This window comes from Orycteropus afer, unplaced genomic scaffold (assembly GCF_000298275.1).
Source record: "Orycteropus afer afer isolate SDZICR_OR568_19922 unplaced genomic scaffold, OryAfe1.0 scaffold00564, whole genome shotgun sequence".
NCBI lineage: Eukaryota > Metazoa > Chordata > Mammalia > Tubulidentata > Orycteropodidae > Orycteropus > Orycteropus afer.
In genome coordinates, this window is record NW_006922151.1 from 495,438 (window position 1) to 501,679 (window position 6,242).

The window sequence follows — 6,242 nt, forward strand, 5'->3', positions numbered from 1 at the left end:
AACGCATTTGAGATATATATCTATTTTTTTGTTGTTGTTGTCCCTTTCTTCTCAAAAGGCCTATTGTTTGTTTTCATACTTACAAAGTTTCTTATTTAACTTTAATAACTGAAGTCTATTTTCTTCTTCTGGAAGTCACTAGGGAGCAAATGAATATGATCAGGGACAAAAGCAATGGAGTTCAGTGCAATTGTTGTCCAATTTTAAAACATGCCACCTAGCTCATCATTAATTTTGAGAGAATATTTACTCACAAGATTTATGGGTACAACTTTAAGGACAGATACTTCTTCATGTCAGTAAAATACTATTACTTTGGGGCATGAGAGATAGGCTATTTAATGCACTTAGAAGTGAATTAGGACCTCAACTAGTATAATAACTAAACGGTTTGTAGGAACACATCACATAAAACAAGACAAAACTCAGCCTTGATAAATAACCTTATAAAGTCATTACAATACTTTCTAAGGAACCATGGCAGAACAATACTTAAGTGCTTGGATACTAACTGAAAGGTTGATGGTTTAAACCCACCAGTAGCTCCATGGGAAAAAAAAAAAAAAAAAACTTGGCAATCTGCTCCCATAAATATTATAGTCTAAGAAACATTATGGTTCAGTTCTACTCTGTCATATATAGTTACTGTGAGTCACAATTAACTCGAAGGCAAAAGAATGTCTGTAAATTTTTAGGTTTTTGTTTGGATTTGGAGAATTAAAGAAATACAGATTAAGCATTATCACTTCTTTTGAAATCATACTTGATACATGCAGGATAGTTGGTTTGCCCATCAGACATTATAATTTTAATGATAAAATGATTGTGGATTCCACAGCTTTGCAAGGTGAAACCCTAAGTTGTTTAAATGGACCCTATGAAAGTTACACCCAGAATTCTTTTGCATTCAAATGTCATGATGAACATTTTTGTGACTTAAAATAATTGATGTGAATACTGAATCCTTCTAAACATTCTGGAATTTTCCATGATTTGATACTTGGGATCCCAAGCTCTCAGAAAAGCTAAACAATGAAATTGTTAACTTCTATTTTCAGCTCTTTCGTTTTTTTGCATATGTTTCTCAACCCTCTCTAGAACTTTTCAAAAGGCATCGAATAAATGTTTTGAAAAACTTCCTTAGCCTGTCTTCTTTCTTAAAGAAATGAGTACATTTTGAGAGGCTATTAAATGAGCCCTTTTGATAACATTTTACCATTTAACAGAAAGACCTTATCTAATTATTTCAGTCCCTGGATGTGTTTTCAAAACAAGGGGGCTTTCTTATTTTGAAATGAAGTTGTATATTAACATCCACAAAAGAAACACACGTTTTATGCTTAATCACTAATGAGACCCAATATACCTGTAACAAGAAAGAAGGCTAAAGTGCTGGATTACAGTTGAAAATCCAAATAACCTTGTAAGGATATTTTAAAATAATTCCAAGGCCAGAGCGAATGAAGAAATTCCGGAGGAAAATTCACAAGACCACTGCTTTCAGGCATCTGTTTTTTTTTTTTTTTTTTGCTACTGTAAGGCAGTGACATAAATCACATCTTTGAGATGCTAGTTGCATTATTTTCTCTTCTTCCCCACAAAAAGTTGAAGTAGAAAGACAATTGACTACATTATTTACCCTCCTTACTGTCTTCTACCTTCCATTGATTACTTTCTCTTCCTTACCAACTTCTAACTCCCTTTTGCCCTTCTGCACTTTTCTGAGCCCCCTCAGGCTGAATCCATTCCACTTTCACTTTAGAAATTTTAGCAATTTCTTTTAAAATTATTATTATGTAGTAAAGTCTTTCCCCTACACTTATCCTTGTATGATTAAACAGTTCATGAAAATAAACATATGTTTTCACTCATGAATTTTGCTTATTCATTTACTTACCCTTGTAGGTCGTTTAGAGTTCAATCATGAAGCTATAAGAAGGAGCTAGGAATTCTAGAGTTTTTATATATTTTTTTTTAATCTTCTAATTAGCTAAAACTAGGTAATTGTTGTTGTTGTTATGTGCCGTCGAGTCAGCCCTGACTCATAGCGACCCCTCCTTGGGTTTCCGAGGCAGTATCACTACGGAAGTAGGATTGCCCAATCTTCCTTCCAAGGAGTGGCTGGTGGGTTTGAACCGCCAGCCTTCTGGTTAGCAGTCAAGTGCCTTAACCACTATGCTAATAGGGTAAGTAAAATAGCAACTAAAATCTTGCTGAAGATAATTAAAATATAGTTTCAGTTGTATATTGACAGGGTACTTCCAGAAACACGAACTGGATTCAGGAGAGGATATGAGTGGAGCAAGGGACATCATTGCTAATGTCAAATTGACATTAAAGCAAAGAATACCAGAAAAATATTTACCCGTGTTCTATTGACTATGCAAAAGCATTTGACGGTGTAGATCAGAAACAAATATGGATAACATTGAGATGAATGGGATTTCCAGAACACTTAATTGTGCTCAGGAGGAACCTGTACACAGACTAGGAGGGTGTCATTGGAACGGAACAAGGGGATACTGCATATTTTAGAATCAGGAAGGGTGTGCATCAAGATTGTATCCTTTCCCCAAGCTTATTCAATCTGCATGCTGAGTAAATAATAAGAGAAGCTGGATTATATGAAGAAGAATGTGGCATCAGGGTTAACATTAACCTGTAATATGCAGATAACACAAATTTGCTTGCTGAAAGTGAAGAAGGCTTGTAGCACTTACTGATGAAGATTAAAGACTGAGTATGGATTATACCTCAACATCAAGAAAACAAAAGTCCTCACAACTGGACCAATCAGCAGCATCATGGTAATTGGAGAAAAGATTGAAGTTGTCAAAGATTTTGTATTAATTTGATCCGCAGTCCACACTCATGGAAGCAACATTCAAGAAATCAGATGAAGTATTTCACTGGGCACATTTGCTGCAAAAGACCAATTGAAAGTGTTGAAGAGCAAAGATGTCACTTTGAAAACTAAAGTGAGCCTAACCCAAGCCGTGGTATTTTCAATAGCCTCATATGTATGTGAAAGCTGGAAAATGAATATGGAAGACTGAAAAAAGAACTGATGCTTTTGAATTGTTGTGTCAGCAAAGAATACTGAAAATACCACGGACTGGCAGAAGAATGAACAAATCTCTCCTGGAAGAAGTGCGGCAGGAATGCTCCCTGGAAGTGAAAGTAGACAGACTTCATGTCACCTACTTTGGTCATGTTGTCAGAAGTGACCATTCCCTGCAGAAGTATATATGCTTGATAATGTGAAGAACCAGCAAAAAAGGGGAAGACCCTCCCCAAGATGGATTGACACAATGGCAGCAATGATAAGCTCTAGTGTAACAATGATTGTGAGGCTGGCAAAGGACCAGCAGTGTTTCGTTCTGTTTTACATAGCATTGCTTTGAGTTGGAGCCAACTCAACAGGACCTAACAGCAACAAAAGGTAACAGGAAAAAAAAAATTAATATAGTCAAATAAATAAAGATGGCACATAGCAACACAACACCAAACATTGATGCTATACAACCATAAATATTGAACAAATAGAAAGAGAAAAAGAGAGATTGAAACCCATAGCATTGAAAGAGGAAAGGAATCAAGGAACAAGTCTAGAATTTGGCAGAGAAGGTCTAATGGTGACAGGAACCCTCCTGGCTACACAGAAGCACATAGTTAGGCTGTTTGTAATGCACTAAAACCATTCACAGGGATGGATTGGGTGCTGTTGCTTCCATTAAAAATGCTAGAAAAGACAATGGGCACTGTTATAGAAAACTGGAAAAAAACCTGACTAGAAGGATTTTGAAAGTGTTAATGGTTTCAGGAGCCCATCTGGCAGTGAGGAAAGTGAAGATTGGGGCCACATCTCAGAGTAAGTTTTGCAGATTAATAGATAAGTAATGAGTCAAACAAGGCAAAAGAGGAAAACAATTGTGTGTGGGGGGGGCAGGGGAAGGGTAGAACTATTGATGTATTAACCAAAATTTAATTTATATGCAAAAATATCAGAATGAAAACATTCACAGAATAGATTTAAAAGAACTATTAATAACATGAAGGAAGTTCTATAATACATCATATATATATGAAAATTTATGAATAGCCCTTAAACATTGTCCAATACGGTGTCAGAAGATGATCCCCTCAGGTAAGAAGTCACTCAAAATATGACTGAGAAAGAGTTGCCTCATCAGAGCAGAGCCTACCTTAATGATATGGACAAAGTAGACCTTTTGGGACCCCATTTGGTGAAGTGACATGACTCAATATGAAAAGAAACAGCTGCAAATATCCATTAATAACCGGTACATGGAATGTACGAAGTATGAATCTAGGAACTGGAAGTTGTCAAGGATGAAATGGAATACACAAAGGTTGATATCCTATTGAGCTGAAATGGACTGGTTTTGGCCGTTTTAAATGAGATAGCCATATGATCTACTATCCTGGGAATGACAAATTGAAGAGGAATGGTGTGACATTCACCTTCACAAAGAATTTTTGAAGATCTATCCTTGTACAGTACAGTGCTGTCAGTGATAAAATGATATCCTTATGCCTAAAAGGAAAGCCAGTTAATACTGTTGTTGTTGTTATGTGCCATCATGTTGGACATGACTCATACCGACCCCTCCTTGGGTTTCCCGGGCAGTATCACTATGGAAGTAGATTGCCCTATCTTCCTTCCAAGGAATAGCTGGTGGGTTTGAACTGCCAGCCTTCTGGTTAGCAATCAAGCACCTTAGGCACTACACTACCAGAGCTCCCTACTATTACTATTATTCAAATTTAGGCATAAATCATCAAAGACAAAGATGAGGAAGTTTGAAGATTTTTGTCAACTTCTGCAGTCTGAAATTGACCAAACATGCAATCAAGATGTGTTGATTATCACTGGTGATTGGAATACAAAAGTTGAAAATAAGAAAAATTACCAGTAGCTGAAAAAATTTGGTCTTGCAGACAGAAATAATGCTATCACATGATAGAATTTCATAATACCAATAACTTATGCTCTGATAGCATAGTGCCTAAGGCACTTGACTGCTAACCAGAAGGCTGGCCGTTCAAACCACCCAGCCACTCCTTGGAAGGAAGATGGGGAAATCTACTTCCATAATGATACTGCCTCAGAAACCCAAGGAGGGTTCACTATGAGTTAGGTCTGACTCGACGGCACATGACAACAACAACAACTTATGCATTGCAAACACAAACAGCAGCTATGCATGTGGACTTCCCTATAATCAGATTGACTACATCTGTGGCAAGAGGCAATGGAAAAGCTCAGTATCTTCAGCAAAAACAAGGCCAAGAGCTGATTGTGGAACAGACCATCAAGTACTCATATGCAAGTTCAACTTGAAATTGAATATAATTAGAACAAGTCCACAAGAGCCAAAATAAGACCTTGCTAATATCCCTACTGAATGTAGCGGCCTGAAAAACAGGAATTTGGGGATGACATCAAGAACGTCACCCATGAAGAAAGCAAAGGGTCATAAAAAAGACAGGAAAGGAAGAAAAGACCAAAATGTATGTCAGAAGGGACTCTGAAACTTGGCCTTTAATGGAGAGTAGCTAAACCAAATGGATGAAATTATGAGATAAAAGAGCTAAACAGAAAATTTCAAAGAGCAGCTCAAGGAGAAAAGGTCAATTATTATAAAGTAATATGCAAAGACATGGAGATGGAAAGTCAAAAGGGAAGAATATGCTTGGTATTTCTCAAGCTGAAAGAACTGAAGAAAAGTTTAAGATTCAAGTTGCAATATTGAAAGATTCTGTGAGCAATGTATTGAATGATGGAGGAAACATCAAAGAAGATGGAAAGAATAAACAGAGTTACTGTACCAAAAAAATTGGTTGATGTTCATCCATTTCAGGAGGTGGGATATGATCAACAACCAATGTTATTGAAGGAAGAGGTCAAAGTTACACTGAAAGAATTGGTAAAGAACAAGGCTCCAGGAACTGACAGGATACCCACTTAGATGTTTCAACAAACAGATGCCACAATGGAGGCACTCACTCAGCTATACCAAGAAATTTGGAAGAAATTAAAAAATGGGCAGAAGACATGAATAGACACTTCACCAAGGAGGATATTCAAGCGGCTGACAAACATATGAAGAAATGCTCACGATCATTAGCTATTAGAGAGATGCAAATCAAAACAACAATGAGATACCATCTTGTTCCAGCACTAGTAGCAAAGTTCAACAAGACAGAAAATAACAAAT